At 42.8% G+C, this 24,771-nt stretch overlaps 1 pseudogene; it reads left to right on the forward strand.

Annotated features, from left to right (window-relative positions):
• Positions 1–2,005: 2,005 nt before the first annotated feature.
• Positions 2,006–24,471, forward strand: LOC9268642 (indole-3-acetate O-methyltransferase 1-like; annotated as a pseudogene).
• The last annotated feature ends 300 nt before the right edge of the window (positions 24,472–24,771 follow it).

Below are 24,771 nucleotides of genomic sequence, written 5' to 3' on the forward strand. Positions count from 1 at the left end.
TTACAGAAATAAGGTTCCTCTTAACAGAGGGAGCATAAAGAACATCATGAAGTAAAAGATTATTGCCGCTTGGAAGTCGAAGATGAAGCTCCCCAACGGCCATCACTTTAATTTCAGCTCCATCAGCCACTCTTAGGATCCGCTCCCCCTTTCTTAGCGTCCTCATGGAAAGGAATCCCTGTAATGAGTTAGCAACGTGCACAGTGGCACCTGAGTCAATCCACCATGATTTATGAGAAAATTCAACATAAAGTAATTCATCAACATTAGAGACAATGTCAACATTAGTACCTTTCTTAGCAAGCCAAGCCCGAAAGCCTTCACAGTCCCTCTGTGCATGACCTTCTGCCTTGCAAAACTTGCAAAGGAACTTACCAGCAGAATTTTGTCCTGCTGGAACCTGAGCTTTGCCCTTATGGGCACCATTAGAAGCCTGAGTGGAAGGAGTGTTGGGTTTCTTTTTCTTGTTTTGGGAGTTGCTGGACTCCCCTTGATAGAACTTTTTCTTGCCGCCTTTAGCACCATGAAGGAGGTTCAGCTGATCCTTATGCTTCTGTTTGTCAGCCTTCTGACGATCCTCCTCCTCAACAGAATGAGAAATGAGTTCTTCAATGGACCACTTATCCCTCTGATTATTATAGTTAATGATGAAAGACTCAAAATCAGAAGAAAGTGAACTCAAGATAAAATGGACTAGAAGATCATCATTAATTCCCATGTCCATACTCTTAAGCTCTCCATTCATAGCACCCATCTGTATAATGTGCTTTCTCACACCATCTTTATAATTATAGCGCATGGACGTTAGGCGCTTAATTATAGAGCTAGCGTAAGACTTAGAAGAACTCCTGAAGTTCCTATTAATATTTTCTAAGTATGTCTTAACATCATCAGAATCCTCAATACCACTAATAATGACAGTTGATATGACACTCTTGATGTACATGAGAGAAATCCTATTGGACTTCTCCCATTCATTAGTTTTCTCACGATATAACTTCAGTTTCTCCTCATAATCGTGCTCAACACTAAAAGGCTCCTCAGGATGGTCCTCTCTAATGGCATAATCATAATCAAGTATGCCTAAGTTGAGCAACACGTCAGCCTTCCACTTAGCATAATTTGACCCATCAAGAGGCTCAATGAGTCGGATCTGACCAAAAGCTGAAAAATCATGAAAAAATATCCGTAAGTACATATATGCAATTAATTTGCGTTGGCTCAATTAATTACATAATTAAACAAAAATAAATTCCCCTAATTACATCACCGTTGGGCAGAAATAATTTTGGGAAACATAATCATAAGTAAATTTACGTGAATTTATAATCAACGTTGGTCAGAAAATAAATTCATATCATGGAATACAAATATCTAGACAAATTTCTCGTTGGTTCCATTTAGCTAGAATTAAATTAATAAGCCTCCATAAAAATTTCATAAATTTTCAGCAATTTTAAGCAATATAAATGGTACTAATGCAATTTCTGAAAAATACTTAAAGGTGAATTGGAAAGAAAAAAAATATATAATATTTGGGCCGGCCTGGCGCGTGCGGCCCATGATGCACGGCTCGGCCCAACCCGGAGGGCGCGCTGCGGCCTGCTAATGGCGGTGGCCCGATCGGAAGCGATCCGAGCCATTCGCTTAGATGGACGGCTCGGATCGATTAATATTAGTAAAAGAGAAAAAAATAATAAAAAAAATAAAAGTGCCGGCTCAACCCTAACCCTAAAAAATTTCCCCATTCTTTTCCTCTCTCTCTCTCCCGAAAAAGCGGCGGCGGCGGCTGGCGATTTCGCAGTAGCGGCGAGAGCGCAAGGCGGCGGCGCTTGCGAGGCGACGGCGCGACGGCGCGGGAGGCGGCGGCACGCACGAGAGGTGGCTGAGTGCGCGGGAAGGGCGGCGGCGGCAGGGCGCAGCGGCAACGGCGGTGGGGCGGCGCGGCGACGACGCGCGGCGGAGAGGGCCGCGGTTCTCCTCCGCGCGCAGCCAGGGCCACGGCGGCGAGCCTCGACCTCGCGCGGCCCATGGGAGGCAGGGCAGGCGTGAGGCCGGTCCAGGACGACGGCGAGGACGTCATCGAGCGCGCGGGCGAGCTGATGCCACGCGCGGCGACGACAACATGTTCATAATGCCAGTAAGTGAGTTTCTAATTTGGGGATTTTAGTGTTCTAATCTTGGGGAATTTTGTGATTAGGGTTTTTGAAAATTTTGGGGAAATTTGGGGATTGTTACTATCCGCCGAAATTCACCTCCTTCTAATTTCTACCCAAGCCTTAAACGATTAAACAATGTAAACATGAACTAATTAGCCTTGAGCAGTGGTAATGAAACTTTAACCCGAGCCTAATTAATCATTAACAGAACATGATCATGAGGAAATTTTCATCAAACCGAAAGCAAGATCATGGCATTAGGCTTCAAAATGGGATGATGGGATCTGAAGGCTTAAACATTGGCTCTGATACCAAATGTAGACTCTTGCCATCTACTAAGACATAAGTGCTAAGCCTAGCATGATCACCCTAATGCGGAATCCTTAGGTTACTGACCGTTGTTTGAAGCCATTGATGTTTTCCTTGGTTTTGTCGATGTAGAGGTTGTAGTGGTAGCAGTAGCAGTGTGAGCACCAGCTTGATCCCGAAGGGGTCGCCGGTGATCACTTGCGGGGTAGCGGCGGCCACACTGTCCCGGAACCGCCACACGTTCTCCCTCCAGCGCTCAACTTGATCGGATAGGGTTTTGGGAATTTTCGGGGAGAAGATGATCGTGGAGAGATCGTCACCTATCCACGACACCGGCCTCCCCTATTAGTATAGCGCTGAGGGAGATCGGGGGCAATCCAAATTATTGAAGTTATGGAAATTGAATCGCGTTAATCCCGGGTGGAAAACGGCGTCCGAGATTTTGGCAACGGGTGGAAAACGTACTGCCGTCCGAGATTTCCTCTCGATTTCCATGCCGAGAGATATACTTTCCTAACAATACTATGGGCCGATTGTCTGAGATCCAATCAGCTGGTGTGAAGATGGCTGAGTTTGTGGAGGAGGAATTAATGGTGGCTGGCTTGTAATCAGCTGAGTAGCCAATGGCTGTGTACTTCCAGAAAATTGTGTTATCATGAAGAATTGAGCCAGCTGCTCTGTTATCATGGTGCTTGGTCCTAAAGTCCCGGATGCCGATGGTTGTTTTGGTTGTAATGATCCTAGTGCTGACATGAAGTTTCCTTGAGGCTGACCACTCCCAATATTAGTCTTGATTTCTCTATACTTGGGAAAAACACCACTTGGAAAACAGATTGGTCCTCCTGTCTTTTCCTCAACAATTGATCCATCAACCACTGACTTGATCAAATTTGACAATGTATTGACCAAAATGCCAGATTGGTTGATTAATGCATGATGCACAGCTGAATCAACATGATCTTGGAAAGTCACCGGATCAAATTTACCCTCCTTGGCATCATCATCCTCTTGACTTCCCTCAGTCTTGACATTCTTTGTTCTAGATCCTTCTTCTTCTTGCCCTGGTGATTGGAATTTTGTCTTCTAAATTGCTTTTCCTTGACGGGTTACAGAAAAAGTCTTGATGTAGTTTTCTCTCACCTGTTGCATCACTTGTTCCATCTCTGCCTTTTGCTCATCAGTTAAATTTTCAACTGTAGCAGGGATAACGTTTTGTCAACAACATCAGTTATTGAGTGTGATGACATGATTGAACAATGAAACTTGTCCCACTAGGCGTGCCAAAAGCGTGTTGATGAGAAAACACGGTGGCCTAGGAGATCTGCTTAGCTCCAGTGAAGGTCCAAGGCTAGACTTGAGTGTATCAAGGGTGTGCCAGCTGATTTGATCCTGCAATCAACAAGAAAGACAAAAACAAAGTTAGTCAGTCGATAGTCGATCGACCGATAGCGTATCGTTGGTGGTCTCAACCGATGGAGTTAGACCAAATCGGCTATGGACTGGATATATCAAAGAATATTAAACCCCAAATATCATCGGCTGTAACACTGTCTATCAAGATTGATGAAGAAGCATAAGACAATATTATTAAAATAGCCAATACAACAATATTTGGAGCTAGAAAGATAATGTACTAGCTAATACTCTAGTACAGATCTATATAGGCAAATCAACCTATAGTACTATACCAAATAGAGCTCAATGCTGTCTATATAGATGACAAATATACATGAAATAGATAAAGAAACATGTATATTGGGTAAGATCGGCTGAAAGCTCGATGCTACCCCTACGAGCAATCCAGAAGCAGGCTAGAGATCATGATTCTAAACACGACTTAGTAGGTCGAATGTACTGATGCAACACTAAGTATGAAAAGAAACATAATATCTAGACAATCAAGCCGTAGACTGATTTTCAGGGTGGTAGATGTCTAAGCTAATCTAATCTAACAAGACGATTTAGTCGATACCGGCGGAAACCCTAAAGCGAGAAGCAGCCGATAGAGCTAAATCGATATGCTAAGACTAGATTAACAGAGACGTATGATAGCAATGGTCATGATACAAGGACTAAGATATCTAAAACGACATAATAGCCCCGATAGCATAAGCCATCAAGATGGGTTACCGCTTGCGAAGCGAACTCGTCGAAAAGTAAAAACGAAAAGGGTGGCGATGCGCCGAAGTTGTATTGGATTGTGCCCCGTATTACAATGCTAGGAGATTCATATTTATACCTCAAATACAGACTCAGTCTATTATGGACACGACTCAAACCTTTCTAAAGATAAAATACAAACAAAACCATATACGGCGGTCTCTTGCCAAATCTAACACAAACTGATGTAACTAAAGATACAATTTCCTTAATCGAGCTCTCTCTCTAATTGGCAATGACAGTTATTCTAATCTAGGCCCAGACTGAGCCCAAGTCATACTATATCGACTGTATCGACCATCGGCTACATCAACCTTGATCAACTCACACTTTATTTCCTGCCGATATGGTGTCCAGCCGATGTGCAGTCTGACTCCAAATTCAACTCGATTCCACATCAAAACTACTTTGATCTTCTTCCTTCTTCTCTGAATCTGATGCGAAATTCCGTTGTTAACACCATCTCTTAGTTATTAATAGTTCTCTATCCTTATAGTGAACTTAAGTTTGTTTACTAATATTTATTGTTCATTTTTTAACTGTTCGATCACCGCATGAAGCTTTCATGGCCGAGGAAGGTTTCTTGTGGCTTGATTTCTCTGATCTCCGAGCCGTCTATTGTCGGGAAAGGATGAACGCACATTTATAACACAAATAAATCAATAGTATACGTAAGCTTGTGATTATTATTAACAAGCTTCTTTTGTAAGATGCAATACATGGATGCTGAGAAGACAAAGGAATCTATCGGATACCTGGATCCCAGAAGAATGTATCAAACACAGCATACCATGACGCTATCAGCAAACTCCGAGTAGCATAAAGACAAGATGCCTAAAGAGATAGCGGAATACAAGAAGGGCTTTCACAAGACCAAGTTGCTTACTGTCGCAGAGTACATTGGACGAGCCTACTGGGTGCCATGTTCGAGGAGTCGTAGCGCGACCTCGTCGACGAGGGGTTGATCGACGGCGGGAGCATGGACAGCTTCAACATCCCGTCGTACGCCGCGACGCTGGAGCAGTTCAGGGAGGCCGTCAATGCCGACGGTTCGTTTGCCGTCAACCAGCTGGAGCACGTGATGGGAAGCCGTCTAGCCGTGGACGACGACCCCCATGACCGCCGTGCAGTCGGGCGCAGGGTGGCGAACAACCAGCGATCAATCTTCCGGACGCTCGTCGAAGCGCACATCGGCAGGGCGCTCGCCGATGAGCTGTTTGTTCGGATGGAGAGGCGCGCAGGAGAGCTCGCCGAGGAGCTCGGGGACGAGATGGGGGTCCACTTCCACATCGTGTGCTCGCTTTCACTCGTCTGACGATATCTACATCGTACACTGTCCTAATAATGAAAAAATATATTCAAATTTTGGGCACAATAATTTAAATATAATAATTGTATTTGCTAAATAAGTCTGCTGGAAATATGGTCATAAATTGGCATATTTTAATTTAGAAAAACAAAATAATAAACATGGCATGCGAGTAGGAAATGATCAAGTGCTAGTGCTAAACATAAATATGCTAAGGGCAAGAAAAAACATCATCTACAAACATGTAGAAGGGCTTTGTTGCTCAAAGACAAGATGTTGTTGACAGAAAACACGAGGCCTGGGAGATATGCTTAACTCCAGTGCAGGTCCAAAACTCGCCTTCAGATGTATGAGCGTGCCAGTCGATTTGATCCTGTAATCAACAAGAAACAAAGACAAAGAAACCGTGGTTAAATCCATAAATGATAGCCGATCGGCTAGGTGCCGATGACATATCATTTATTTTAGGCCGATGTCATATGTGCATCGATCGGCAAGTATTAATAAGCAAATCAGAACTAAATCTACTCCATCGGCCGTAGATATTAATGATATATAATCCTTGTATCAATATATACTTAAATCAAGTGATTGGGATAGATCGGTCGCCTTGCCGAGACAGTATAAATCACTTAGATCGAAATATGTATTAATAGTGAGGTTATATATATTCATAGCATAGCCGATTAGATAGATCTAGCGTGTATAGGCTAATACTCCGATACCACTCTAAATTAAGATATTAAAGCAAGTAGAATATACCAAACAAAAGCCTAATATACTTAAATGCAACAAGATCTTAATATAAAGGGCAGATTTAACATGTCAATCAAGCATATAGGATAAAAGTAGTTAAATCAGGTAAGATCGGCTGAAACTCCGATACTACTCTAATCGGCAACCAGAAGGCAGGCAAGATATTATGGTTCTAAGCACGACTTAATAGATCAAACTCAACTGATGCAGCATTAAGTATGAAAAGAAGAATAATATCTAGTCAATCAAGCCGCTGGTTGTTTCATGGAGTGGTAGATATCTTACATAATCTAAGCCAACGTCGCTATTTAACCTAATCGGCTGCCTTCTAATAACAGATGCTAGCCGATTATAGGTTAGATGATGATATTATCGAAGATTATATGAGATATATGATAACTCGACGAATTACATAAACAAGGTTAGAGTATCGTAAAGATGGAAGCACTAATCCCGAGAACACAAGCCGTCATAACAAGTTTTAAATCTTGTTGAAGATCGAAACCGATGCAGCTCAACCCGAAAGCAAGAACTCGTCGAAACAAAACGAAAGTAAAAAGGGTGGCGATGCGCCGAGATTGTATTGCACGTCTGTTATTAATTACATAGGGCTCAGGGTCTATTTATACCCGAGAATTACAAGATATGTCCATACCAGACACGACTATTATCTCTAACAAACTCTAAGATACCATAAGTCTTTGCGGCAGACTTTTGCCCATATTTATCTCTAAGGAATTTACATAAAATATTCTAATTAATAGATACAATTGCCTTCCCAGGACTCTATCCATGTATGGCAATCATCTCAAAGCACATCAATTCAAACCCGATGTCGGATACGAGTCATATTGTCGGAATCGGCTGTATCACTTAACCCAGTCTGACTCGGTCTTAGCCGATCTCAGTCGTAGCCGATCCGAATTCCAGCCGATTCTTACTCTGCTTCCGTGATAATCCTCATCTTCGATTCCGCTTCGATCTAATCTTCATCTCTGGTGCTGATTTTATCAAATTTGGTCGTTAACACATGCCCCCCAAGTCCGCGATATTTGATAATGTTCCGAATTTGCCGTGTACATACTCTGAACAGGTTTCGCACTTTGCCGTTTTCCGACCGTTATTCAAGCGCTTTAAATACTAACTGCTGCCCCCGAGAAATCTCACACCGTTACTTCCGTTTTCACCGCTTAAGCGAAACACTGCCTTCTCTCTCTCCGGCGATTCCTCCGACGCAAAAAGCGATTTCCAGGCGACTTCATCTCCGGCGAGATCTCCGCCCGCAGCGATGTCGTCCTCCACCAGCCCATCTGTCGCGCCATCAGCCGAGTATGCTGAGGTAAGTTCCCATTGGCTAGATCCCCTTTCTTAGCAGCAGATCGATTTTCTGTTGTCTTATATTGCTCTCCTCTTCTCGGTTGCTTTGGATTTATAGCATCTCTCCAACCTAGTTGCGATTCCCAGCCTATCGCATGAAAACTACTACTTTCTCGGCCCAGTTGGCAATCCTGATCCCACCGAGTTCATCATTGGTGAAACCAATAGGATTCCCTTTAGATTAACCAACCCTGATCTAGGCCACTGGAAGAACACCTTTAAATCTTGGCCGTCTCTAGAGAAAACCCCACCCGAGAAAAGTTGGACTACATAGTTCAAGCGTATGTCGGCAAGCAAAAGAGTTCACTGGGACGAAATTGGAATCGGCCAAGCACTCGACCTCACCATAGCAAACTCGACCAAAGATGAACCCCTGATGGCAGCTGCCTCTTATTTCTGGTCAAACACCATCAATGCCTTCTTGTTTAATCAAGGGCCGATGACCCCAACTCTCATAGATATCAGCATGATCACGGGCCTGGATGTCACCTCATCGGCCAACCCTATGAGTTCGAATACGAAGAACCAATACGACTTCAAGACCAAGAGCATAGGTGGCTGGTCAGGCTATGTAGCAGCATACAAGGGCCAAGGTTCGGTCACCCCTCGAGAACATGTGGCTTTCTTGTTAATGTGGCTAGAGAAATTCCTCTTTTGTGGATCAAGCTGTGGTCCTACAACCAATTGGCAGTTCGTAGCCGAAGCCTTAGAGACAAAAAGACAATTTCCTTTAGGCAAAATCCTCCTCGGCTACTTGTACCAAATGCTAAATAATGCATCGGCTAAGTTAGCTGTCGGCTCAGTAGTCGGAGCAGATAGACCATGGTGGCTACTGCAATCCTGGCTAAATTTGGTAGTCATGAGGTTCGTCAATTAGCCATCTGTAACAGAAGCTGAATTCCCAAGATTAGAGCCGATTGTGAACAATGACGGAGAAGAACTCACTCATCGGAGATGCACATCCTATGGAGAGTATGCTTCTACACCAACTGATGCAGGAGCAAAGCTATCGGCTGAGCTACTCAAAGATTGGTTTTGCAGCTTTTTTGAGGGGTTCCAAAAGGATGCTCGAGTCTGGTTTCTCTATGAAGATTCAACACTTCTGGAAAATCCATTGGACTTCAGATTTGAAGACATCAACAATGACATATATCAAAAGCCCAGAGAAATTTTCTCATCTGCAATCAGTCCGTGTATCCTTCCTGTCGGCATCCATCAAGGGAGAAACATCCAAGTTTCCTATGAGTTTTATCATCCAATGAGTTCTGCCAGACAGTTTGGAATGGGCTAACTCCTAATCGGCTTATTCTTTGCCGATAAGATCCAGTGCCGAGGAGAAATCTCATCAACCTTAATGATGGATCGGCTGCTTAATCTCCAAGAACCTCCTCTAGGCAGCATTGACAACATAAAGCTGGCAACCTTCAGAAGCAAAGCATTTGACAGATGGTGGGGCGAATGGAAGCCGCACTTATTCCATCAATCGGCTTCTATGTATATGACAGACCTCTTTCCAGATGTTGTCCCTCAAGTAAGTCTTAACTCACTTGATTTTCATTTGAATAACTACTTAACCGATTAATCCTTGGCTAACTTTCCTTTTGACTTGCAGACAACAGAATCCTCTCCTCCTATCCAGAGCAACAGTGGCAAGGATATTGAGTTTGCCCCAGGATTGATTCCCAATGGAGGTGGGCCATCTCCCCCCGTCATCGGCTATAATGCCCCCAAGACTTCAGCTCTTCTTCAAGGGCTCATCAGAGAACTAGCCGATGCCGGCAAAAAGAGGAAAACTAGATCATCGGCTGTAGATACTTCAGCCCCAGCTCCAAAGAAGAAAACTAAGACGAAGAAAACCACGCCAGCTGATGATCTGCCTGCTCTAGATCCATCCATTGAACAAGCTCTGGATGAAGAAGTAATTGAAGACGATGTTGATCAGGTCGCAGCCGAAGTAAGCGATACATAAAGAACACCATCGGCTTCACCCAAGCAGACCCCTCCAACTCCTTCTGCTCTAGTCCACTTTTCAAGAGTAAGCAACTCTCTTTGATCCCTCTTGTAATCATTTTACCTTATGGCCGATTACTCACAGATTTAGTAATTGCAGAAAAAGAAGACTGCTGTGAAGAAGAAATCGGCTGCAACAACATCTAAACCAGCTCCACCAGTAAGATAGTCTCAATTCTTTTCATTAGTTAATTCTCAGCCGATTTTGTCTAACACTTGTCTCTTTTAGCCTCCTTCTCCTCCTTCTCTTTCTGTACAACAATCATCAAGTGACCAGACTCCATCGGCTGTAGTGAGTCACCATGTGGAAGAAGAAGTTCAACCAACTGCTCCTGCTATCCCAGTAAGTTTTCTTTGACAAAAATACTCAGATCGGCTATGCCTATTTGATCTCTAACTCTCTTTAAATCATTGCTGCAGGTCTTAGCCGATCTTTTCTCTTTTCACATCAGAGATTATCTTGATGAAGGAGAATAAGACACCACAAGCAAAGCCTTAGCCCCTTTATCCGATGATGTGAAGAAAATTCTAGAAGATATTTCTCATCGGCTAGAAGCATCATCGCTGGATAGCTTGCTAGTTGATTGTGGCTCAATTAGGACTCGGCTTCATGAGATTCAAGCTCTGATCCCAGATGAGCTAGCTGATATCCTCACTCCAGCCGTTTATCTTGAGCAACATCAATTCAAACTGGAGAAAACCAAGTTAAGACTGGCTGAACGGCAGAAGCACAAAGATATTGAAGCTACAATTCAAGTCAATCGGCAACTGGTGCATGAAGAAAAAGCAAAACTTGATCAATTATCTGAAGGTCCGATCAGGTCTAATATTGATTGGCTTGAAGCTCGGAAGATTGAGCTCCTGGCACAACATCAAGAATGCAATGCCGAGCTAGACATAGAAAATAAAAAACTAGCCGATGTCCCAAAATCTGTTGAAGAGCAGAAGGCAAGACTAAAATCGGCCATAAAAAATGTTGTTGATCTGACCAAGTGTTTAAAAGTCATCCCTGGAACCGATGCTCAAGACGCCCTAGCCATAGAAGAAGTAGAACAAATTAGGCGAAAAGCTATATCGGCTATCCAGCGATATTTGTCTCAGTGACTTTCTATGTAATAGACCTTAGAAATTTTTTGTAATCGGCTAAGATACTTCCGATGTTTATCCTGACAATCATTTGTGCCGATTAATCTAACTTCCAAATTTCGCTCAAAAATTTGCTAAATTTGCATCTTGTGAATATATGTGCCCCCCTAATTTTGTAATGACGAAGGCATTGAGAAAATTATAATCTGGACTAAGGGCGATATAACCATATCGGCCATTGTACATCGGCAAAACAGAACCGATTACAATACAAAAACAGCTAAGGGCGAGATAACAATATCGGCCATTGTATATCGGCAAAACATAACCGATTACAATACAAAACAACTAAGGGCGATATAACAATATCAGCCATCTCAAGGCGATGTAAACACATCGGCTATCATGCATCAACAACACTAACAGATCATGCGTTAACCCAAACACTTGGGTAATATTTGTTCAAGTACTTGCCATTGAGCGCTCGTCCATAGACCTCGCCATCAAGCCCTCGCAACATATATGTCCCCTTAGACACAACCTTATAGATTTGGAACGGTCCTTCCCAATTCGGTGACCACTTGCCGAATTTGTTATCCCGAGTTCCAATCGGCAAAATCAACTTCCATACAAGTTCACCTTCCGAAAAAGTCTTGGATACCACTTTCTTGTTGTAGTGCCAAGCAACTCGTTCCTTATCTTTGGTAACCTTAGCAAGGGCTCGCAAATGCGATTGAACCAAGTCCTCCCTTTCATCAGCCATAAGGTTATAATACTCATCGGCCGTCAAACCATCTTGCAATTCAATTCTTCTGGAGCCGATTCTAACTTCCCATGGCAAAACAACTTCATGTCCATAAACAAGTTTATAAGGAGGAACTTGTATCGACCCATGGCAAGCCATCCGATAAGACCACAATGCTTCGGCTAAACGAGTATGCCATTGCCGAGGATAATCAAAAATTTTCCTTTTAATCAACTTAATCAAGCTCTTGTTAGATGCCTCGGCCTGCCCATTAGCTTGTGCATAATATGGTGAAGAATTCAATAATTTGATACCCATGCTATCGGCAAACTGAACAAATTCATCGGACACAAAGATTGAGCCTTGATCGGTCGTAATGGTTTGAGGAATACCAAATCTATAGATAATATGTTCTTGAACAAATTGTATATCATCCCCAGAATCAACCTTCTTCAAAGGAATCGCCTCTACCTACTTGGTAAAATAATCGGTCGCCACCAATATAAACTTATGCCCTTTACTTGAAGATGGATTAATCATACCTATCATATCAATTCCCCAACCTCTAAATGGCCATGGTTTAATAATAGGATTCATAGCCGATGTCGGCGCTCTCTGGATCGCCCCAAATTTCTAACAATCTTGACATCCTTTATAATATCTGAAACAATCTTCCAGCATTGTCGGCCAAAAATATCCAGCACATCGAAGCAACCACTTCATTTTATGAGCCGACTGATGAGTGCCACATATCTCTTCATGGACTTCACCGATTGCAACTTTTGCCTGGTCGGCACTCAAACATTTGAGCAACACCCCATCAATCGTCTGATAATAAAGCTCATCATCTAGCAATGTATACTTCAACGCTTTATATCTTAATTTCCGAGAAGCCGATTGAGATGGATCCTGTAAATATCGATAGACATCATATCTCCAATCATCGGCTGTTATGGCGACAACTTCAATCTTAACATATTTGATCATCGGCTTATATCCCGATGCCCCTTGGGCTAAATCAGTAGCTTCAATATTCTGCTCTCGAGGTACATGCTTCAAAGTTACTAGCCGAAATTCCTTCATTAGTTCTTTGGCACTTCTCATTATAAACCATTAACGTATCATTCTTGCACTCATATTCTCCTGCCAACTGACTGATTACCAACAAAGAATCCCCCATGATTTCGATAGCACCGGCTTCAACTTCCTTTAGTAACTGCAACCCCTTGAGGACCGCCTCATACTCAGCTTGATTATTAGTCGCATAAAGTTTAATAGTATAAGCAAACTCAAAACATGCCCCCCGAGGGGAAATTATAACTAAGCCGATACCACAACCATGAGTACAAACTGACCCATCAAAGAATAAAGTCCATGGCACAATCTCATCCGAGCCGATTGAATCATCATGATGATCAACAATAAAATCGGCTATAGCTGGCCCTTTGATCGCCTTCGGCGATTCATACCGAAGATCAAACTCAGTCAAGGAAAATATCCACTTTCCAATCCTTCCTTTCAAAATAGGAGCCGATAACATATACTTGACAACATCGGCCTTGCATATGACAGTGCATTCATTGGATAGTAAATAATGCCTTAACCTTGTACATGAAAAGTATAAACACTCCACAGGGGAATATCTAGTCTCTGCATCCAAGAGCCGACGGCTTAAATAGAACACAACCCTCTCCTTTCCTTCGAGCTTCTGAATCAAGACCGAGCCGATTGACTTGTCACCGGCCGACAAATATAACCGAAAAGGTATTCCTTTCTGTGGAGGAATCAAAACTGGAGGAGAACTCAAATATTCCTTAATATTATCCAAAACTTTCTGTTGTTCTGCCACCCAAGTAAACTGATGATCGGCCTTCAATCTCATTAATGGTGTAAAAGGCTCTAACCTTCCAGACAAATTAGAAATAAATCTTCAAACAAAATTAATTTTGCCGATCATCTCCTGCAATTCTGTCTTGTTCTCTGGAGGCTTAATCTTCTTGATCGCATTGACACTTCTTTGAGTTATTTCACTCCCCCTCTCATGAACAAGAAATCCCAAGAACTGGCCAGCCGATACACCAAAAGCACACTTCGTCGGATTCATCTTCAAGCCATATTTCCTGGTTCTCTCGAAAACTTTTCTCAAATCGGCTACGTGGTCCTTTATTTCCTTAGATTTAACAACCACATCATCAATATAGACCTCAACCAGCCAGCCGATCAGATCATGATAAATATAATTCATGGCCCTTTGATATGTGGCTCCAGCACTTTTAATCCAAAAGTCATCACTACCCATTCAAATAAGCCGATTGCACCAGGACATCTAAAAGCCGTCTTATGAATATCTTCCTCAGCCATAAAGATCTGATTATATCTCGCATTTCCATCCATAAAACTTAATATCTTATGTCCTAAAGCAGCATCAACCAACTGATCGGCCACTGGCATTGGATATTCGTCCTTTGGGGTAGCTTTATTCAAATCTCTAAAATCAATACATACCCTCACCTTGTCGTTCTTCTTGATAACAGGAACTATGCTAGAAACCCATTCAGCATATCGTCAAGGACGAATAAAAGCAGCATCATATAAACGCTTAATCTCAGCCTTGACAGGTTCGAGCATATCGGCTTTGCATCTCCTCAGAGGCTGCTGGTGCGGTCTAACCCCTGGTTTAATAGGTAGCCGATGTTTGACAATTGATCGGCTGAGTCCTGGCATCTCATAATACTCCCAAGCGAAGCAATCTCTAAATTCTTTCAAGAGCTCTATTAGCTTGGTTCTAAACTCTGAAGATAAGTTCTTACTAATAAATGTCGGCCTTGGCCGATCGCCTGGACCTATATATATTTCTTCCAAATCATCAGCCGACATGAAACCCTGACCTTGCTTGTCATCGAGATCATCTACTGCGTCCTTGGTGTAGACGTTTCAACCCTCCACAATGCCATCAAAATAATAGCTTGGGTTCTCCATCTTCAATTGGCTATATATCAGAATCGAAAACTTTTAGAAAATCTCCATCCCAAACTTTTCCAGATAAACAATCAAGACCATCCATCTCCCAAAGAGCTAAATCGGCACTGGCAACATTGACTGTCCTGTTGGCTGGCACAATCTCTATCTTGTTGCATTGCCATTGAATCAAGCATTGATGCATGGTTGAAGGAATACAACAATTGGCATGAATCCAATCCCTTCCAAGCAACAAGCTGTAAGAACCCTTCCCATCGATGACAAAATATGTGGTAGGAATAGTCTTGCTGCCGACTGTCAGCTCCACATTTATAACACCTTTGGTTTCTGATGGATTGCCACCAAAATCTTTGAGCACCATGTTTGTCTTGATGAGATCTTCGGCGTTTCTACCCAACTTCCTAAACGTAGCACAAGGCATCAAATTTACTGCAGCCCCACCATCGACCATCGTCTTAGACATCGGCTTCCCATTGACATAGCCATTTATATACAATGGTTTAAGATGCCGATTCTCTGTCTCCTCAGGCTTTTCAAAGACTGCCTGTTCTGGTGATAGAACCAACTTAGCCGATTCTTCTTCTACTTCGTCGACATCGGCTTGTTCGATCCCAAATTCGGCTGGCAAGGTAAAAACCATATTAACTGATGCCGTTACAAAACTTTTCCATTTTGCCAACCTCTCTGCCTCGTCGGCTGCAATATCATCGGCTCCAGGAGCTTGATTCTTAACGCGCCACTCCTGCCTCGGCTTTGTCTTCTTTAGTCGATGACTAATTACTTGCTCGACCTCCTAAAAACGTTCTCTGCTCCTCAACCTTTGAACCCTTCTTTTCTGATTCTTTGTAAAAATACCAGAAGGACACCACTGAATCTTCCTATCTTCATCATCCTCCGGGTCACGATCCTGGTTTACCGGGCCCAATCTTTGATGAACAGGAACCCTTGCATGCTTCAGCCGATTGCCTTCACTATATGATCGGCTTGAACTCCCAGTAACATCACCTCATCCAGGACAGTTCTCGATAGATGGTAGCCTCATACCCTCATTCCAGCAGAATCTAAAGAACTCACAGCCCAACGAGGATAAAAACCACCATTATCCTCTTCATAACGCCTCTCCTGCTGCTTGTCGTATTTCCTTTGATACTTGTTTATAATTTTAGCCGAATTCACCTAAAAACCTCTCGTACGTCCCGCATCGGCTGTTCGGCTAGATGTGTGCACCATGTTAACAGGAAAAGGATTACCATCAACCTTCATCGGCCTCTTGGAATCATCAAACTTAATCTTGCCTCCCTCAATGGCCACCTGAATCTGTTGCCTGAAAACCTTGCAATCGTTAGTAGAATGAGATCCAGAATTGTACCATTTGCAATACCTTCTTTTGCCTAATTCCTCAGCCAATGGAATCGTATGACTAGCAGAGAGTTGAATTTGCTTCTCTCAGAGTAACAGATCAAAAATCTTGTCAACCTTGGTAATATCAAAGTCATACCTATCCTCTTTTCCAGAATTCATTACCCATTGGCATGGTATTACCCATTCGGCTGCAGCTATTTCGGAGTCATCATCATCATCATCTGACACATACATGTAAGGGCAAACATGATTAACCTTCTTAGAGTTCTTCCTAGCCTCTGCAGACCTCTGCTCGTGCAGGTTTACCTTTTGTATAAGATGTGACAAACTATCAAAGTCCTCAGATGAGAATTTTTCCCTAATCGGAGCAATCATACCCTGAAAGGCCAAATCGGCCAATTGGGCGTCAGTCAAGCTCAAGCTAAAGCACTTATTCCTCATCTCCCTGAACCTCTTAATATACTCATGCACAGGTTCATCATGCCTTTGCTTGATCGCTGTTAAATCGGACAATTTCATCTCGTGAACCCCACTGTAGAAATACCTGTGAAATTGCATCTCCAAATCGGCCCAACTGTTGATTGACCCATATGGCAAAGAAGAAAACCAAGTAAAAGCCGATCCAGACAAGGACAACCGGAACAACCTAACTCTCTGAGCATCCACAGCCGATGCTTCACCACACTGAGCTAAAATTCGGCTAATGTGCTCATAAGTTGACACACCATCTTGTCCTGAGAATTTGGAAAAATCTGGAACTTTGAACCGCTTTGGAAGGGGAACTCTCTCAAACCACTCAGGGTAAGGTTGCCAATACAAGTTTCCAGTATCTTTTGGTTTAAGCCCGAACTGTTCCCTCATTACGTCAGCAATCACATCGGCCCACGGTCGTTGTTGAGCTGCTCCTTGCGACTGTTGTTGCATGGGCTCGAATTGACTGTACTGAGGAGCAAACTGAGGTTGAGTTAGCCCTCCTTGCTGATATTGGGCTTGCGGGGAAGGAGGTTGATATTGATAGTTCAAATTGCCCCCTGGTAATTCTGGTAGTTTGGCTGAATATTTCGCACCAAGTGTTCAGGGACAATATGAGGTATTACCGTATGGTCTAGCTGCACATGATGGACCAAATGCTCTGGAACAACCTGATTCAGAGCGTGTTGTCCAGCCGATGGATTCATCAAGCCTTGCTGGTGAATCGGCTGGATAGCCTACTGTCTTGATGGCGTTTGTTGAATTGGCTATACAATCTGCTGCCTTGGTGGCGTTTGTTGAACTGGCTGCACAACCTGTTGCTGAACTGGCTGTACAACCTGTTGGATCGGGGGTGTTTGTTGAATCGGCTGCTGCTGGACTGGATCAACAGTAGGTTGAGGTGGTAGAAACATGGCAGCAACCTGATCTTGAGTTAGCCGATTCGCAACCTCCCACTATGTTGTGGTTGCTCCCTCATCAATAGCCGAGGATTAACCAGCTGGCCTGGTGCCGACGCTGATGGAGCAGGTGGGGGAGTCGATACCGGTGCCGTCGGCTGAGCTGATGGTGCAATGGGAGGAACTGTTCGAATAGGCTGAGTAATCGTGATCAAAGGCCTATAATTTGGAAAGACACCTCCTTGCAAATAAACTAGGCCTGTAGCCTGATATTCAGCTATTGAACCATCAGCTATTGATTTCATCATGTTTGACAAGGTATTGACTAACACCCTAGACTGATTAATCAAAGCATTGTGCATGGCATAATCAACCCGTCTTGGAAGTTATTGAAAAACTCCTGTGATGGATTGCCATCCTGATTAAGATTTCCTCCTAAAGAGATAGCGGAATACAAGAAGGGCTTTCACAAGACCAAGTTGCTTACTGTCGCAGAGTACATTGGACGAGCCTGCTGGGCGCCATGTTCGAGGAGTCGTAGCGCGACCTCGTCGACGCGGGGTTGATCGACGGCGGGAGCATGGACAGCTTCAACATCCCGTCGTACGCCGCGACGCTGGAGGAGTTCAGGGAGGCCGTCAAAGCTGACGGTTCGTTTGCCGTCAACCAGCTGGAGCACGTGATGGGAAGCCGTCTAGCCATGGACGATGACCCCCATGACCGCCGCGCGGTCGGGCGCAGGGTGGCGAACAACCAGCGATCAATCTTCCGGCCGCTCGTCGAAGTGCACATCGGCAGGGCGCTCGCCGATGAGCTGTTTGTCCGGATGGAGAGGCGCGCAGGAGAGCTCGCCGAGGAGCTCGGGGACGAGATGGGGGTCCACTTCCACATCGTGTGCTCGCTTTCACTCGTCTGACGATATCTACATCGTACACTATCCAAATAATGAAAAAATATATTCAAATTTTGGGCACAATAATTTAAATATAATAATTGTATTTGCTAAATAAGTCTATTGGAAATATGGTCATAAATCGGCATATTTTAATTCAGAAAAACAAAATAATAAACATGGCATGCGAGTAGGAAATGATCCAGTGCTAGTGCTAAACATAAATATGGTAAGAGCAAGAAAAAACATCTACAAACATGTAGAAGGGCTTTGTTGCTCAAAGACAAGATGTTGTTGACAGAAAACACGAGGCCTGGGAGATCTGCTTAACTCCAGTGCAGGTCCAAAACTCACCTTCAGATGTATGAGCTTGCCACTCGATTTGATCCTATAATCAACAAGAAACAAAGACAAAGAAACCGTGGTTAAATCCATAAATGATAGCCAATCGGTTAGGTGCCGATGACATATCATTTATTTTAGGCCGATGTCATATGTGCATCGATCGGCAAGTATTAATAAGCAAATCAAAACTAAATCTACTCGATCTGCCGTAGATATTAATGATATATAATCCTTGTATCAATATATACTTAAATCTAGTGATTGGGATAGATCAGTCGCCTTGCCGAGACAGTACAAATCGCTTAAATCGAAATATGTATTAATAGTTAGGTTATATGTATTCGTAGCATAGCCGATCAGATAAATCTAGCGTGTATCGGCTAATACTCCGATACCACTCTAAATTAAGATATTAAAGCAAGTAGAATACACCAAACAAAATCCTAATATACTTAAATGCAACAAGATCTTAATATAAAGGGCAGATTTAACATGTCAATCAAGCATATAGGATAAAAGTAGTTAAATCAGGTAAGATCGGCTGAAACTCCGATACTACTCTAATCGGCAACCAGAAGGCAGGCTAGATATTATGGTTCTAAGCACGACTTAAAAGATCAAACTCAACTGATGCAGCATTAAGTATAAAAAGAAGAATAATATCTTGACAATCAAGCCGCTGGATGTTTCAAGGAGTGGTAGATATCTTACATAATCTAAGCCAATGTCGCTATTTAACCTAATCGGCTGCCTTCTAATAACAGATGCTAGCCGATTATAGGCTAGATGATGATATTATCGAAGATTATATGAGATATATGATAACTCGACAAATTACATAAACAAGATTAGAGTATCGTAAAGATGGAAGCACTAATCCCGAGAACACAAGCCGTCATAACAAGTTTTAAATCTTGTTGAAGATCGAAACCGATGCAGCTCAACCCGAAAGCAAGAACTCGTCGAAACAAAACGAAAGTAAAAAGGGTGGCGATGCGCCGAGATTGTATTGCACGTCTGTTATTAATTACATAGGGCTCAGGGTCTATTTATACCCGAGAATTACAAGATATGTCCATACCAGACACGACTATTATCTCTAACAAACTCTAAGATACCATAAGTCTTTGCGGCAGACTTTTGCCCATATTTATCTCTAAGGAATTTACATAAAATATTCTAACCCAGTCTGACAATCATCTCGAAGCACATCAATTCAAACCCGATGTCGGATATGAGTCATATTGTCAGAATCAGCTGTATCACTTAACCCAGTCTGACTCGGTCTTAGCCGATCTCAGTCGTAGCCGATCCGAACTCCAGCCGATTCTTACTCTGCTTCTGCGATAATCCTCATCTTCGATTCCGTTTCGATCTAATCTTCATCTCCGATGCTGATATTACCAAATTTGGTCGTTAACAGATGCCTAAAGAGATAGCAGAATACAAGAAGGGCTTTCACAAGACCAAGATGCTTACTGTCGCAGAGTACATTGGATGAGCCTTCTTGAAATTTCAACATAAAAGAGTCATAAAGGCCGCATACAACTTTAACTAAGTCCAGTAGATTTCTTTGTACATATATGTGTTATTTCATCCGTGACTAACTTCATCGTCGTTACTATGTAGCGATCATTATATTTGTTTGATGATCTACCCGAAGTACGACACCGTGACAGTCTTGGACCCCCTTGATTATAACCACATGATGTACCGTCAATTTCTAACAATCTTCAAATAGTAAGTGATCTGATAAATGCATGTCTAACTTTCATGAATTATAATTAAATCTCCTCCTTAATGCGAATCTGTAAATCCATACAATGTGTATAACTACTACAAGGTAAAGGTGGAGAACTACTGCAAACAAGGGAGAAACCACTAGTGCATACATACTGGCCAGTAATACTCCACACACTTAATGTATTTCAATTGTTTTACTTGCAATATTTAACTAGTTCCTTCTATGTGTATGTCATGAAGTGTCACAAGCAACTTAAAAGCGGTGTCCTCTGCAGTTATTACACATGCGAATTCCTCAGGGTTAATGGGAGGTACATGACCAACGCAGAGGATGTAAGTCTCTCGACTCAACGTATAAGTGCAATGGAGAACTGCACATCTAGATGTTAGTAATATATTGTCGTTTTTTCGTGCATGCAGTTGCCTAGAATTGAACATCGAACAAGCTTTGACGATGAAGGCATTAAAAATGTGCAGCGGGACCTCTGCCACTTCATCCACAACGAGTGCTGTCATATCCAAGGACGGTTCTTCGACCCAGAAGGCACCCTAGCGACAAGCGATGAATACAAGTCTCTTCGGGAGTGGAACAACGCGATGCCATAATGTATTTATTAATTAGATAGTGCATTTGAAATGACAAATATAAAAAATATTGTAACATATTGATGACACTTTTCACTAATGCAATATATGTATTTTTGTCAGTATTAATTGTTTGTAAGTTCCTAATATTATTTATGCATTATTTAATTAGTTGCAACATTATTGATAAAAAATATTATTAAAAAATTGGCGTGTATTTTCCTAGGCGACGAGGCCTTCTTATCGCAGGCGACTCCTACCCATTTTCCCAGGCGGCGCGTCGTGCTCCCTTCCACCTAGGAAAACATCTTCCCAGACGGAATGGCCGTCCACCTGGGAAGACTGTTTTCGGCCGTATGCAAAAACATTTTTTCTACATTTTTTCTAGTAGTGAAGGAGAATAAATGAATTAAATATGACCACTTGGCTGCCTTTTGATGATGACGGTTTCGTCGTCGGAGAGAAAATTGCCTTATTCTGGAAGGTCAATGGATGAGAAAATGTATTCACTTGGTATACTTGCTGGATATTGCGTGAGGACGGGTGAAATGTAGGTCCCTATTGACATTTCTTTATTTTATGATTTATTTTATATCAGTTCAAAATATAGGCATTATGGATCTTCAAATCATTGGTTTAGTTAGATTAGAAATTATATGTATAGCTTAAAAATTATGCATATTTTAATATTTATTATTATTTTTCGTTATATAAAACAAGGAGGGGTACAGTGGACAGCTCAAACCGAGAGGGGAGGGGACGAGTAGTATTGTGTGGTGTGCATGTGTAGGGAGGGCACAATGGAGGGGTGTTTTTTTTTCTATTTTTCTAAATAATTTAAGTGAAAACTGATGGTCTAATTTTTTTCTCTAATATATTTTTTTCTAATTTTTAAGACGTAACACATGAAGCGGTTTAAGATTTTTCTAAAAGTATATATGTTAGTTAAAAATAATGAATCATCTATTCAAGGGAAAACCGATAGTCAATTTTTTTTACAATCTCTAAGATTTTTTTTTCTACAGAGGATGTACTTGTGATATAATACTTATTGTCATTTTTTTAATTTTTTTGTTCGTTTTGCTATTTCGTTTATGTTCAAATGATGTATTTGTTTTTCTAAATGAACTATGGGTAATGTGGACCTTAAATTATTTATTTAACTATAAATAAAATAACAATTCAAACAAACTAAAAAATCGGATGTAACTTAAGAATTATAATTATTTTACTTTCTAATTATTGATCGTTTTTTATTAATTAGTTAAAAGTTAGAAGACCAAGAAATTGAATGCCTGAATAAGTTATAGGAAACTTCCCACTTCGTAGTCGTAGTTCAGCATATCAGCCACTCTTTCTTCTTTGTCTTTATCAACTCTTACCTCAAAAACCTTTTAATTACTGTTTATTTCAGACAAAGCAACAGAGCAGAAATTTTAAGAGCAAAAAAGCAGAGACTACTATATTATATATACTAGATATACGCCCCCATCAAATCTACTCCCGTAGTGTTCGCACGGTGGAATCAAGAGAAGATGCAAGCGCAGGACGTAAAGAACGTCTTCTGCATGAAGGGTGGGCAAGGGGAGTCCAGTTACCTCAAAAACAGTAAAGCTCAGGTAACAAGTAAAACTAAATTAATTACCTAAATGCCACAACAATTTATTGAAGTTTAAATTCTCCTTATTTATATACGCAAAGAATTGATGGAGTTCAAATTCAGCATGCAACTTTAGTTTCAAAAAAAAAAAATGAAATCAGCATGCAAGTAGAGGTTATTTTGTTTCCTAAGCAAGTTCCTTCCCTGTGCTTGATCGAGCGAAACTGGCAACAAAATGCAGTTGAGAAACCTGCAAATGATGCTGTATGCCCTGGAGGAGACACTGGACACGATCCCGATCCCTCCCCGCGGGCCGGGGAAGCTTCTTCTGCTGACGGCGGCCGACCTCGGCTGCTCCTGCGGCCGCAACTCGCACGTCGTCGCCGACGCGATCGTGCAGCACATGACCAAGCTGTGTCGCGGTCGCGGCAAGCGTGTCGACTGCCGCGACCGCGACGGCCTATCCAGAGTTCTGCTTCTACTTCTCCGACCTCCCGAGCAATGACTTCAACACCCTCTTCAGCCTCCTCCCGCCGCACGCCGCTTCCTCCGGTGACGGCAGTGGGCGGCGCTACTTCGCCGCCGCCGTGCCTGGCTCGTTCCACGACCGTCTGTTCCCGGAGCGATCTATCGACGTGTTCACCTCCACCTTCTCCTTGCACTGGCTCTCTCATTTACCTACGCATCAATATAGATTTCAAGGTGTGTAATTCACCTACTCCCTCCGTCTCAAAATATAAAAAGTTTTAGAGTTGGACACGGTCATTAAGAAAAATATTAGAAGTGAATGATAGGATTGTGACTGGATGAGTAGTGAAGGTAGGTGGGAAAAGTAAATGGTTGGGAAGAGAAAGTTGGTGAAGAAGTTGTTATATTTTAGGATAAATCCTAAAGTTTAAAATTTGTTATATTTTGGGACGAATGGAGTAATTGAAAGGATGGGCTTTGATTACACAGGTGCTGGACGAAGTCGCCGATACGCGGTCACCGGCTTACAACAAGGGGAAGGTGTTCGTGCAGGGAAGCTCGGAGGAGATCGGCGCGGCGTTCCGGCGGCAATTCCAGTCCGACATGGCGCGCTTCCTGCGCTGCCGCGCCGCCGAGCTGAAACCCGGTGGCGCCATGTTCCTGGTCTTCGTCGGCTGCCCGTCGTCCGCCGGCCCCACCGACCAAGGCCGCAGCTTCAACCTGCTCGGCACCATGTTCGAGGAGTCGTGGCGCGACCTCGTCGACGAGGGGTTGATCGACGGTGGGAGTATGGACAGCTTCAACATCCCGTCGTACGCCGCGACGCTGGAGGAGTTCAGGGAGGCCGTCGACGCCGACGGCTCGTTCGCCGTCAACCGGCTGGAGCACGTGATGGGAAGTCGTCTCGCCGTGGCCGACGACCCCCACGACCGCTGCGTGGTTGGGCGCAGGGTGGCGAACAACCAACGATCGATCTTTGGGCCGCTCGTCGAAGCGCACATCAGCAGGGCGCTCGCCGACAAGCTATTTGTCCGGATGGAGAGGCGCACAAGAGAGCTCGCCGATGAGCTCGGGGACGAGATGGGGGTCCACTTCCACATCGTGTGCTCGCTTTCACTCGTCTGACGATATCTACATCGTACACTGTCCTAATAATGAAAAAATATATTCAAATTTTGGGCACAATAATTTAAATATAATAATTGTATTTGCTAAATAAGTCTGTTGAAAATATGATCATAAATCGGCATATTTTAATTCAGAAAAACAAGATAATAAACATGGCATGCGAGTAGGAAATGATCCAGTGCTAGTGCTAAACATAAATATGCTTTGAGCAAGAAAAAACATCATCTACAAACATGTTTGACACTAGAAATAGAAATCCTATATACTCGAAGAACACTCCAGAGTATGTTGAGGAATTAGTATTATCTCTGTTGACGTTGACATTCTCTCCGGTCAGGGGCGGATCCAGGAAAAAATAGTAGGTGGGGCTGAACAGACTCTACCCTAG

The sequence above is a fragment of the Oryza sativa genome, chromosome 6, assembly GCF_034140825.1.
Source record: "Oryza sativa Japonica Group chromosome 6, ASM3414082v1".
NCBI lineage: Eukaryota > Viridiplantae > Streptophyta > Magnoliopsida > Poales > Poaceae > Oryza > Oryza sativa.